Source organism: Macrotis lagotis, chromosome 1 (genome assembly GCF_037893015.1).
Source record: "Macrotis lagotis isolate mMagLag1 chromosome 1, bilby.v1.9.chrom.fasta, whole genome shotgun sequence".
Taxonomy (NCBI): domain Eukaryota; kingdom Metazoa; phylum Chordata; class Mammalia; order Peramelemorphia; family Peramelidae; genus Macrotis; species Macrotis lagotis.
The window spans coordinates 378,859,611-378,873,743 of NC_133658.1; the positions used below are offsets into that span (position 1 = coordinate 378,859,611).

Below are 14,133 nucleotides of genomic sequence, written 5' to 3' on the forward strand. Positions count from 1 at the left end.
TATTTCCTGGAAAGGCTCACTAAATGTAAGAACCAAAGGCCAGATTGTTTCTATGATGAACTGCTTCCATGAGCGGATGAAGCTCTTGAAATTTCTCTCCTTGACTTCCTTTACATAAGTAACTGATTAAGACATAGAAATCATTAAGATAGTAGTTGAGAGAGAGAGAGAGAGAGCAATATGATAATGATGATAATGATGATGATGATGTCATCAGTGGTGAAGATGACAGTGATAACGATAAGGATATTAATATTTGCCATTTATACAGTGCCTTAAAGTTTGCTAAACATTGTATTTATTCATTCATTCATTCATCTGCAGATGAAAAAAATTCTGAGAGGTTAAATATTTTCAGTGGTAACATAACTAGTAGCAGTGTTATTAAAGATAAATCAACCTGGCTTAAATGATAAAGAGATAGCTTCAGAGTCAGGAAGATTTGGGTTCAGGTCCAGCCATTGTTACATATTGGCTATGAGACATTGGGCAAGTCACTTAATCTCTCATCATCCCAGGGCAAGTCTCCAAAATCCTAAATTGCTAATTAGGCATCAATCTGCATATTTAGAGGGAGTACCTTTCCTGGAGTTCTTTATACCAATGAAATCACAGCTTGGATGCTCAAAAGTCAATAGACAGCTAGTAAATATCGAAAGGAGGATTCACACCCAGGATACCTTTACATCCATCACACTTTTCACCAGGCCACAGTGATGGTCCCATCTTTTTGATAGGCACCATCATCACAATCTTTAGGTATTCAACTTAAACCATTCCTGAATTAAGCCAATTCAATGTATTGCTAAGTCTTGGACTTCTCCAAAAGCACCAGATAAAGAAGGCAGTGAAGCCTTCCCTCCAACTCACATCTGAGAATGCCAATTCCCATACTATCTTGCTTGACAATGCTTGACAAATATAACACATTTTGAACAAAAGTTCTGTTTTCCTCCCAAACTCTTGAAATGATCAAGGTTGATTGATTCTGCATTATTTTCTTATTGATACTATTTACAATTAATTGATTTTGTCTTTTACTTGTTTAAATCTTGGGTCTTTGTTTCTGAACTTAGTTAATAATTCAGCTAGCCTGTAATGAGTTAAGTTTAGGAATCTTATTTTCTTGGTAATCACTGTCCTGCTCTTGCTTCAAGGAATTGTTCACTTTGTATGAGCTTTAGTGAATCTAGTATCTATATACCACCAAGTTATCCTTCAAAGAAATCTAATTTGCTGTAGAATTTTGGGTTGTTTTTTATCACATAGTCTCAAACAACAAGCACTTATTAGTCACAGGAGGAAAGTGGGTGTCATTGTCAATCCTTCCAACCTTCCATATTGTCCTCCAAACTTCCAAATCAATCATATTGTCCTCCACATCTCAGCTATATAACCATCTATAAAATAAGTTGGAAGGAAATAGCAGAGGAAATGGCAAACCACTTCATTATCTTTGCCAAGAAAACCACAAATGATCTCATGAAGAGACAATTACAGCTGAACAATATATCTATACCCACATGTGGGTGAGGATGGTAGAGTAAGGGCATTTGCTCATGTTTATATAGGTACATCCACTCAACAAAATGGTGGATCTTCTATGCTGAATAGTGATTCAGCTGGTGTTAGTGAAATCATCTACCACAAAGCCAGGTGACACCCAGGTACTGATTAGCAGAGGTGGGACTCAAAGTTAAGTCCTTTGAGCCTAAAAACCCAATGCTTTTCCCATCCTACCACTGTAAAGAATAAGGAATCACTCACTATAATAATAGTAAACATTTATGGCACTGGCAGTTCACCAAAGACATTTAAGAAAGTTAGCAAATGGATTCATCCAAAACCACTTGTAAAGTAATATTTATGTTGTTTTTATATACAAATGCATGTGTGTATATACATTCATTAAACATGTAGATCTGTATATGGGGTGTTCCAGAAGGATTAGCACCTCTGGTCTAAGTCCTGTTCATGGCTGCTCATCCTCCTTTGGTGTCTGCTTTCACCCAACTCTGTGTATCCAAGAAACTGTAGCATGCAGAGGGGACATATCACAGTAAACCATCTTAATCTGGCTATACCAGGTTGAGGGTAAATGACAAATCTGTCAGTGAATAAGTCTACCTCAAGTATGTGAAGAAGTGAAGAAGTCTACCCCAAGTATGTGAAGACTTTCCCCTGTGGAATGGCTGAAGCAGGAGCTGAGAAGGGCTTAGAATTTGATAGAACATCAAAAATGCCAAGATTACCCACTACAGCCTAGGCCATCTCCAATTCTCTTGACTTTTGAACTGCCACTGAACTTGAATAATTCAGGAAGACATGTATAATATTTTGCCTCACTTAAATCCAATTCACGTAAAAGTCAAGACATCACCTGTGATGTCTTTGATCCTCTTCGAAAACAAAGGACAAACAACAACATACATTTATATATGTTAGTATATACAAATAAATTTCTTGGTATTATGGTCTATATGTGTCTACATATATACATATGCATATATATGTGTTTCTATATATATGCATATAACTATCTTGATATTGTGGTTTAGCAGCTTCAAAGCAGCAGGTCTTGTTAAAATATCAAGTCAGTGATATTTCTTATAGAAAGAAACAATTTTTTCCTCTTTCTTGCCTATAAAGAACTGTCTACTTTGGAACATGTAGAACTCTTTATTCTGTGGTAAAATCTTAAATTAAACTCCATAAATTTGTGATAGTTTAGAGAATGTGGGTCAAAAGCTTACCTTTATATTAGCTGTGAAAAGAACAGTTTGCTAAGCAAATTAATTGAGTAAATAATGGGAGTATTTGCCTTACCTAGGACCAGATTTTGTACTTTTTTCCCCCTAAGAACTTCAATTTTTATTAGCTGAATTTAGCCATTCCTTCACTTAAATATTTTTGAGTGTCTTCCTTGTGTGAAAAGGGCTGTTAAACTTTGTAATGATGGAGGGGATGCAAAGGTGAATTAAGACAGATTTTGGCCTTCATGTAATATGCATTTTAGTAGAATCAAATATGAACGTTGTAGTTATTCATCCTTCGCTTTCAAACATCTAATATATTCACTATAAAAGTATTTCAGTTATTCATTCTAATATTTTCTGTACATGACAGTGATTGTTGCCTTCTTTACATTTGCTGTATTTTATTATATGAAAATTTTACTTAAAATGTAGTACAGTAACCAGATAACTCTTTCATTCTAATTTAAGTGGTAAGAATTTTCAATAGCATGCTACTATCATGTGATGTCCCTTATAAAACAGAGAATTCAAGATCTGAAGAGATGTAGGAAATTCATTTGTTAAAATGAAACTGTATTCTCACTGATTTGGAGGTTCACTCGAACAATGTTTATCCTGATCCATGTATGCCCGGCCTGTGTCATTCACATTAATAAGTTTGCCACTCAGTATATATTAGACAAAGTGAAAAATGTGATGGTAAAAATAACTGAAAAACCTCAATGAGAACCCAGGGAGGGAATTTCCAATATGTGGGTGGTGTTTGTGAAAGTATGGAAGTGTAAGACTCATCTCTAGAAAGAGAAAGATTTACAGGTATAGTCTTAAATATCTTCTGGTCAGACTTGGTAACCTATGTCATTTGTAGATTATGAAACATAAAAAGAGTCTATTTTTCCCATTCAAAAGGTGGGCTTCCCATTGATACTATGCAAAGGGGCTGACATAACTGAATTACCTACTTATAAGTGATTTTACCTTTCAATTTTCCATATGGATATATTAAATAAGACCTTTGTTGGGAAGAAGAGTGGGGAGTCAGAGGGGAGGAAAGGAATACAACTAATGAGAAAACCTGAACATAAGCAATCTCCAGCTAGGAAGATAATAGGTAGGGGTGCGACTAAAGCAGTTTGAAGTGGCTCAGTTGCACTGGGAAAAAGAAGAAAGTGGGATTCTGCTAAGGGAAAACCTTAGTACAAATTACTTTCTTGATACAAAAAAAAAATTTTTTTTAAAGTGACAGGACAAAAAGGTATTTTCCTGCTGAGATCTGGAAAAGTACTATTTTGTGCCCTGTATGGAAGCACTTTAGTCAACAATGCAAACACAACTTGAGGCAGAACAAAACACAAAAATTGTAACTATGATTCCACTCACCAAAATGGTGGATCTTCTGTGCACTATTCAGCTGGCGTTATAGGAATCGTCTACCACAAAGCCAGGTGACAAAGTGAGCTCTGGCCTGCTTGGGCAATTAAAAAACTGGAAAGAGCTGTTAAGAGAGAGTAAAAAGGGAGAGGAGGTGGTGGGAAGAGGTAAAGAAGGAAAAGGGAAGACAGGGAAAGGAAGACAGAAATAAAGAGGTAAGATTCAAATCTGCAGTCACAAAGGGAAAAATGCAAATAAATACCATTTATCTTCAAAATGGAGTGTATTTGGAATTAAGAGGCAAACAAGTTAAATTTCACATCTTGCCTCGCTAAATTTGTTGTGTTTTTTAATATTGGAATACAAAATGTGGTATAAAACATATTAATTAGTTCACCCATTCTGACTGTGGTAAACTACTACCGTTAAAAAAGGAGCCTGCACATTGGTAGTTTATTATAGCCATTTGTTATACCTCAAATATAATGTTGTTTATAATCTAAGTACTGAAATGCAAGGTATTAGGCTGAGAGAACAGTTTAAATGCATCAACTTCTCAGTAAACTGATTTCTAGGTCTCTTTTCACATTTTCTCAGGATTTATTTCCACTTAAAATCTTAAGTTATCTCACCCATCCAAATCTAAGCACCATCTGACATGTTTTAACTCAAATGTTTGCTCACTTATATCAGTACAGTCTTACCCATAGGCAGAACTGGGTGTTACTTATATGGCATGATTTGAGGTCTCCCTCTGTCAAAATGTTTCTCCCATCCATATGCTACCATTAAGACACATATTCCTTTTTGTCCTCCTGTTTATGCTCTTTTTTAAATGAAAATATCCCAGGGAGGGATTACATATTAAACTAATTTATACTAAGGAATAAGTGACTTCACAAAACCACAGAAAAATCTCAAAGTTTAAAGAGGTTTCTGAGATGATTTAGTACAACTCAGAGTTGAGAAGAAATCCTTTCCAGAGTATTTCTGATAAATGGTCACCTAGCTTCTATTTGAAGACCTTTAGCAAAAGACCTTTAGTGCTCACAAATGAAAGTGTTATTGAGCACATAAATACCTAAATTTTGCTCCAGTTCTAAACCACACTCTCTTATTAACAATACTGGTCATATGTCAAAGAAGTCATAACAAAAATATGTCAAATCAGGCAAAGGGTACACCTTACTAGTCTGCCTTAATTCTAAATAAACACAGGATAAAAAGTTGTCTCATCCTTTGAATGGGGAATTTTATTTGACTAGTCAGTTACATTTTGAAATTTTATTCTGTGACATGGGAAAAAAACTTATATGCTTACACATGGCAATGAACCAGGATGCTCTTTTAATTCAGTTGTACTTTATTTTAAAAATTCCATTTAAAAGGTTTACAGATCTTTTATGATATTGCTGATTATAATTTTCAATTGGGGGCCTTTAAAATATCACTTAGAAATATATTTTTAAAAAAACTGGCTACTTGGAAATAATTTAGGCACCACAAGTAATGTTCCATTAATTTGGAGATACTTCATAGTTTTGTGATTTGTGTAGATATTTCTGCTTAAACTAAATTTTCATTCAAATAGATCTATGATCTCATGGATGTGCAAATCCTTCTAAATATCCTATCCATACCTTCTTCCTTTTTTTCTTAGAGTGACAAATGAAATAATACATAAAATAATTAGGAAAAACATATTCTACACCTATGACAGATTATACAAATGACAGCAAATGAAAGTGTTATAGACAAAACTATAAAATCCTAGACAACTGCAATAAAATCTGCAAGACATGGTTTTCTCATTCAACAACCAGTTCCCTTAATGGAAATTACATTTATGAATTTAAAAGAAATATGAACTATTTTCCCTTTAGATAGCTGGAGAATATTAGAAAAGTGAGGAATGGAAGATTAGTAAATGCAAATTAATTGACTTCTTTCTAATGAATAAAAGTAAGAATTCTACAGACATAAAATCAGGAGTATAATGTGTTGGGTATCACATCAAATAGAACAGAGAAAATGGAAAAGAGAAAAATTAGATAGAAATGAATGGCTTTCAGAATACCTAAGGTACTTAGTTTTCTAATATTCTGGAGACTATTAAATAACTAGGTATATTATATAGAGGTATATTATATATTATATACATAGATGGACAGATAGATAGATAGACAGACAGACAAATAGGTAAATAGATACACAAAGTAGATTGAAGGTAACTGAGAGAGGATGACAATAATTCCTGAGAGGACAGGTAGCAGCCACAGCAAAAGATAAGATTTGATCTTAATTTTGAGAAAGACTAAGAGGCAGAGGTGAAGGAGGTGGACATTTGAGGTATGAGAGACTTACAATGTAGAAGTGTATAGAAATGGGAGATGGAGTCTAAAGTATACAAAACAACAAATGGGTCAATGTAGCACATAGTACATGAAAGGGAGTAAAATGTAAGAAAATTGGTTATCAAGAGATTTAAATTTTGAAAGAAGACTTTCTGCTTAATTCCTAACAGGGAGACAATGGAGCACACTGAATAAGCAAGGGGTGACATAGACAGACCTACATTTTAGAAAAATGATCTTCACATCAGATTAGAGAATAGATTGGAGTAGGGAGAGATTTTAGGCAGAGACACCAGTTAGAAAATTACTACAACAGTGGGCAGTTAGGTGACATGGTGGATAGAGTACTGTCCTAGAGTCAGAAGGACCTGAGTTCAACTTTGACCTTAGATACTTGATACTTATTAGCTGTGTGACCTTGAGCAAGTCACTTAACCCCTTACAAACCTGCCTTCCAAAAAAATCTCCCAAAAAACATTAGGTTGAGAAAGTTACTACAATAAATAGTCCAGGCATCAGAGTGGGCCTGGACTAGAGAGGCAGAGTAGAGAGAAAGGGGCATATAAAAAGATGCAGTAAAGGTGGATATGGCAAGATATGACACTGGATTGCTTATGCAAAGTGAGTTAGAAGTAGAGGCATAAAGTTCTCAGTCTATTAATTTAAGAAAATCATGATATTTTCACTAGCAATCAGGAAGTTTGAAAGAAAGGAAGGCTGAATGAGAGCAGAAGATAGAGTTTTATTTTGGATATGTTTAGTTTGAAATACCTCCAGAATACTCAATCTGTGTTAGGACCACCAATTACCAATTACCAATTATCTATCCCCAAACATATATTAACATAATTTTTCCTTTAAAGGTGACAAAGCTGGAACTTAATTGGCCCAAGGTTGTGGTAAGGCTCAAGCTATATACCTCCCTGGACAGCCTCTGACCATATTGAAACACTTCTATATAGATATTAGAAGAATCTAACTAAACAAGCTATGGTAACCTTGCCAGATATCCTTTTAATAAGCTAAGTAAGTACCCTTTATTAATTCTTCAATGATATATAAATGCCTCATTTTGTCCCATCTTTAAACCTAAACTAACAGGATACTGACCTGAGACAGACCCACCTGAATCAGAATCTAAGTTGTCCAAAAGTATTTTGGAAATATATGAATATAGTTTAAGAGAGAGTCTAGGGTTCAATATAGAGATCTACATATGGAATTCACAGAAAATGATATCACATGCCAGGGAAAAAATTAGGACCTGGTATAGAATCTTGGGTAGCATCCCTTCATTCATAATCTGAATAAAGAATCAGCAAGGGAAAAAGAAGATGAATGGTCAAAAAGCTTGGGGAACCAGTTTCATGAAAAAAAATAGAAAAGAGAATGTTGAGGAGAAGAGGAATGTTGCAAAGAGATCAGCAAGGATAAGGATTGTAAAAATTTGGTTTGGCAATTAATGGTGAAGAAAGAGGCAGACAGAGAAATAGAGGGACAGATGGAGAGACTGAGCAATAGAGAGAAGGAGATAAGAGTCAGAGAGAGAAAGAGACAGAAAGAGAGAGTGGGAGAGAGAGAGAGAGAGAGAGAGAGAGAGAGAGAGAGAGAGAGAGAGAGAGAGAGAGAGAGAGAGAGAGAGGATGAATAAGAACGATGCTCTGATAGTAAGGGCAAGTTGCTAGAAAAGAAGAGAGAAGATGATATTAGGGGAAGAGCTGCCTTGGCAAGGGATAGTGTCCCTGATTTATCTGAAACTGAAGTGAAGTTAGAGGTAATAGTGTAGGAAGATGTCAGAATGATATAATATGAGAAAATTGTGAGTGCTCTCAATGAATGACCTCCTGGGGAGGGGAGGTAAAATATGAGGTGAGATCATTAGCTGAAAATTGGGGGAGAAGGTTCCATGGAAAATTTGAAGAGAAACAAGTTTTGGCAGAGTTGTTACAGAAAATGGGATAGCAAATCAATTAGAGAGAAATAGAATATTTGGGTGCAGGGAGGGCCCCATTGAGATTAGATTACAAATTTATAGTGGACTCAGTCACCACAAAATTCCTCCAGTTTTGTTCAAGAGTATGAGCAAAGCAAAAATAATAGAAGATAGAGGGGATGGAGTCTACAGTGAGGATGAAGAATAAGTTAGGGCTCATTAAGTAAAAGGAAAATTGACATGAAAAAATTTTGATTAGATAAACAAAGTTTGGAATAAGCATGGAATTGAAATATTTATGAGTGACAGCTAATACTAATAATAGCTAAGAGCTAACATTTATAGAGTGCAAAAAGGTTTGAAAAGTCCTTTACAAATATTATCTTATTTGATCTTCACAATAATGCTGGGTGGTAAGTACTATTACTATACCTGTTTTACAAATGAAAAACCTGAGGAAGACAAAGATTAAGTGATCTGCCTGGAATCACAAAACCACAAAACCTGAAATATCTGAAGCTGGATTTAAACTTATATTTTCCTGACTCTAGACCTAGAATCTAGTCACAGTACTATGTGGGGTAATTGAGGTAGAATGGAGGAGTAGGTCATGGGAACTGACCTCCCTTGGGAAGTTAGGCAATTGAGGGAGGATCAATATGTATTTTGAATTCCCCTCCTGAGGTTAGGAGATGAGGAGATAAGACTGCTAACTAGGTTCAGTAAGGAAAGGAGAATGTCCTGGGTGGGGAGTGCAAGTTAGAAATAATAGAATTAGGTGGTCAATTTGGATAAAATTGAAATCTTCTTGACTCACAGAGTTAGATTTGCTTATCAAATGATTCTGGCTGTGTTAAAACAAATCAACAATTATTTACAGTGCTAGATAAGGTAATGATGACAATGAATTCAGGACAGAACTCCTGTGCTCCATTTTAGAAACTAGTTGGCTAAGACAAGAAAAACACCAAAGAGTTAAACAACATTCAAAGTCTTAAGTAATAGTCTAAGGAAACGATGGAGGCTCTAAAAATAGAACTATATGCAGTAAAAACCATGTTAACATTAAGTTAATGTAGAGACACCTATTAGTCCTGGCTTCCAACACCAGCATTGAAAAGGGGCTCGCTATGCTTCTCTGTTTAAACATCAATGTAATAGCATTTCTATAAATATCTTCATCTCTGCCAATAGAACACATTCATTCAACACACATTATTAAAAATATTAGCAATTCCTAAGTTACTTAAAATTCAGTAAAGCTCTTCTCTTGTGGAAAATCGAATGCGCCTATATTTTATGAAAAATATGCATAGTTCACTGCTAGTGAAGAATACTAGAAGAAATGTCTCTAGATGTGGATTTGAGTTATAGCATCCCTGGAAAACTAGAATCTTTAATTAGAGACTAACTCTTGCCATTGCTGAATTTTTGTGCAACTGTGAAAGGTATGGGACTGCATCTTTCACATAAAAAGAAAGGATTTTGCCACTGGAAGTATCAGCTGTCATGGGAAGAACAAAAGTTGTGACTAACAGGACACAAGTTTGTGAGGCGCATTTCATAAACATCAAGAAGAAAAGATTGTAGGAAGATAAATAATCGATAATAAGGAGAATAATAATGGTGATGATAATGATTACTCCTTACATTTATAGATCATTTTTAAGAGAGGGGAAGGGAAAGAGGAAAAAAGAAGGGTGTAAACATGTATATAAAGCTTATTATATGCCAATCAGTGCTAAGCACTTTTGTTTTTAACAATTATTATCTCATTTAACCCCATAGCACATCATATAGTACCTCCCTTGAAACAGGCAGTGTTAGCATTTGTACTTTCATTTGCATTCTCAGAAACTGAGGCTCAACCAGGTGACTTGTTTCTTCTCTCAGTAAACTGTAGAACTAGAACTCAAGTCCAAGTCATCTGAATCCAAATCTATCACTGTCTTTACTATCCTAGGCTGGCTGTCACAAGCCTAGTTTAAGAATTCCCAACACATTACTCATAAAGAGTTATTTTTAAACATTTTCCCCAGAGATTTCACTTGTCACTTACACTCTCTTATTTAGATTATTTCATCAACTCCCAAGGGTTCCATTTTCCTGTCTATGCTGATGATTTCCAGAGCTATAGATCTAACTCAACTCTTTCTACTGATTCCCATTTACGTATCATCAACTGCCTACTGGACATTTCTAATTAGATGTTCTGCAGGCATCTCATTATTTCCAAAACAAAATCTTTACTGTTCTCCATGAATGAACCACACTCCCAAATTTCCTTAATACTACAAAAAGCAGTACTATTCTTCTAATCACCCAGATTTGCAACCTTCATTCAATCCATGCATCTAATCAGTCAACAAATTTGTCTTTTCTTCCTCTAGTTTATACTAGCTCTCATATTTGCCCCCTTCCCTACATTTGTACTACTGCCCCCTTAGCTTGGGATCTCATCACATAAGGCTTAGAAGATTACATAGTCAAATAATTTGTCACTCGGTCTCAATTATCTTCCCATTTCAGTCTATTCTCTACATAAACAAAACAGTCCTTTTTTCTTTTTTCTTTTTTTTATGAAATGTAGTCTGACATCCCCTAACTCAATAAACTGCTATGATTGCCTATAATCTCCACAAATAGCCTACTATGACTGGACTGCAGAGTGTGGGAAGGAGGAAATGTTTAAGAAAATTTGAAAGATTAAAAAAATCTTGATTATGAAGAATTTTAAATGTCAAATAGAATTTATGTTTGACAAAGGCCACTTTCTGTGGTAATACTTTCTTAGTCTCTCCCTCACCATTACCAATACCATTTTCACAGGAACTGAATGAAAGAGCATTTTAGCTAGACTGTAATGTGCATGGAACAGCATAATGTATAATATGGCTGGGAAAAATAGATTGAGACTAGGTTGGGAAGGACTTTAAAAGTCAGGGGAGTTTATTTTTTATAATAAGGGTCAAAGGGAGCACTGGATTTTATTAAGTGGGGGACGGTAGTGTCATACTCAGACCTACACTTTAGGAAAAATCACTATATAAAATGGCTTAGAATGGAGAAATATCTTGAAGCAGAGAAACCAATTAGTGGGCAATTGCAATAGACAAGCAAGAGGTAATGTGAAGGCTTGATCTAGTGTGGTCTTACCTTTATGAACAGAGAGAAGGGGAAATGCAAATGATGTTGTAGAGATAGAAAAATAAAATTTGGCTAATTTTAAATCCTTGGTATAAATTCTGTGATAAATTTAATAGATCTGGGAACTCCTTTAACTTTCAAGTATATACTTTTACAACATTTGCTCTAGATTCTCTCACTTTGTCACTGTTTTGAGTATTTTAATCCTATTACTGCACAAGTCCTCCAAATGAACAAATAAATTGGTTATCTCATCAATATAGGGTACTCCCTTAATAATGATCATAATCCATAAATGCCAACCCATTAGACTTAAAGCATTCTCGTCAATAGATAATATGTACCAACCAAACTAAAATCCAGTTTTCTAAAAATAAAAAAAACGATTCAATATTAAAATAATCTTCATACTGTAAATTACTTTTTAAATCCAAGAAGCTGTGAATGTGCTTGTGTGTTCGCAAAAAACAAGGGAGGGGGGAAGCCCACAGAGGTAACCAAAAAAGTATAGAAAGGTCCACATGTATAATGCTGGATTCATTAAGCAATTCTGGAAAGGGTCAAATCTCCTTTTGCTTCAGAGTTATCTGTTTGCTACAGAATTTACTCAACTTTTATAAAATATGCAATCACTCTCCACTCATATTTTCTGAATGAATAAATATAAAAGACCAATTTTATACAGAATCGCTTCAACTCTCCAGCTAGAAACTAATAATTGTGTTTTGCATGCCTGGAATAATGCTTGTTTCAGAGGGATACATATCAAAAGAAATGAAAAAGAAAACATTAAAGCAGTCACTAATTATAATTAATTCATAGGCATTTGAGGTCCGTTTGCTTCTGCTGAAGTGTATAAAATAGCTTTCCTGTAGTGTGGTAAAAATTCAATCTGAAGTCTCATGGGGTCAGTTTTATATGGGATTTGCTTGACCTCTCTAGGATACTATACTTCTCATTTCAAGACTGGACTAAATTTTTACCATCACAAAGTTGGTTCTAAAAGAAATGTTGAGTTGTGTGCAGCAAGGTAAGATCATGAATCTATCTAAACTTACTTTCCATTAATTCAGATTGCTTCCATCTGCTACCCCAAAGGCTTACCACCTTGATTATTTTGAACTGTATCACCTAGCACAGTAGGGTACTCAAAAATATCTGTTGAACAAACTGAAATGGAATTTTTCTAATATATATTGTTCAATCATTTCAGACATGTCTGACTCTGGCTGACCCCATTTGGGGTTTTCTCTGCAAAGGTATTGAAATGCTTTGCATTTCCTTCTCCAGTTCATTTTATAGATGACTGAAACAAACAGGGTTAAATGAATTGCCCAGAGTCACACAGCTTGTAAATGTTTGAGGCTGGATTTGAACTCAGGAAGAAGAATCTTCCTGACTTCAGGCTCAGTATTCTTTCCACTGTGCCACTTATACACATACATATATATATGTATATATCCTAATATATATTTTTATATATGCACCTTATATATTATATATACCTAAAATACACATGTATATGTGTATATGCATATGTACATATGTATATAAGAAATGTTAATTATATATCTAATATATGCACACTGGAATAGCTAGGTAGTACAGTGGATAGATCTGTGGGCAACAGTAAGGAAGACTCATCTTCCTGAGTTCTAATCTAGTCTCTGACATTTACTAGCTATGTACCTTGGGCAACACACTCAATCCTGTCTGCCTCAAAGGAAATGGCAAACCACTCCAGTATCTCTGTCAAAAAAAAGCCCAAACCCAAATGGAGTTATGAAGAGTCAGACAAGACTGAAACAATTCAACAACAAATATGTACCTTACAGAAAAAGTATCTCAATATTTTCAACAAATATTTTGAGTGCCTATTATATATAGATATATGTGTTGTATATACAGAGAGAGACAGACAGACAGACAGACAGACAGACAAGAGAGAGAATGTGTGAAATAATTAACATGATTAGTTCAGCCCAGAGGGCAAAATAAAATGAGAAGTAATGATTGAAAGTTACAAAGAGATAAATTTAGACTCAACTTCCATAATAACCTGCTAAAAATTAGAGCTATACTTTCCTAGGGGAAGTGGTGAACTCCTTCAGTGGAAGTCTTTGGGCCAAGGCTATCTGCTTTCTGAATCCACCATAAGAGAGGATTCTTTTCAGAAATGAGTTGGTCTAGATGACAATGAGGTACCTTCCAGCTCTGAATTTCTGTGCTTCTTAAGGCAATTTAAAAACTAAACATGGTTAACACTTCTTAAAAAGATCTGTCACTGATCTCTATATCTGTCATTGTACTTTCACATTCCACCTTTCATTTGAGTTCTTTATCTCTTCTATTAAGCTTTAAACTCTTTGAGTGAAGGATTTATTTATTTATTCTTCTTTGTATCCCCCACAACAGTTACCCAGGGCCTTTCATGGTAGCAAGAGTGCCACCAATATTAGTTGAATAGATAAATAAATGATATATCAAATGTCAACTCAGCACAGTAAGATTATTGGATATTTTAAAAATTAAGCACAATCATTTAAAAATATCAAACTGTTTTTAAAAAGTG

General features: G+C 34.8%; 1 long non-coding RNA gene across 1 annotated transcript in view; it reads right to left on the bottom strand.

The window, feature by feature from the left end:
- LOC141506056 (uncharacterized) overlaps positions 1-14,133 on the bottom strand; it is a 335,395-nt gene that overhangs the window by 226,917 nt on the left and 94,345 nt on the right. The window contains exon 2 of the long non-coding RNA XR_012473761.1: positions 4,137-4,251. This is a non-coding gene — a long non-coding RNA (uncharacterized LOC141506056). The remainder of the gene's footprint in view (positions 1-4,136; positions 4,252-14,133) is intronic.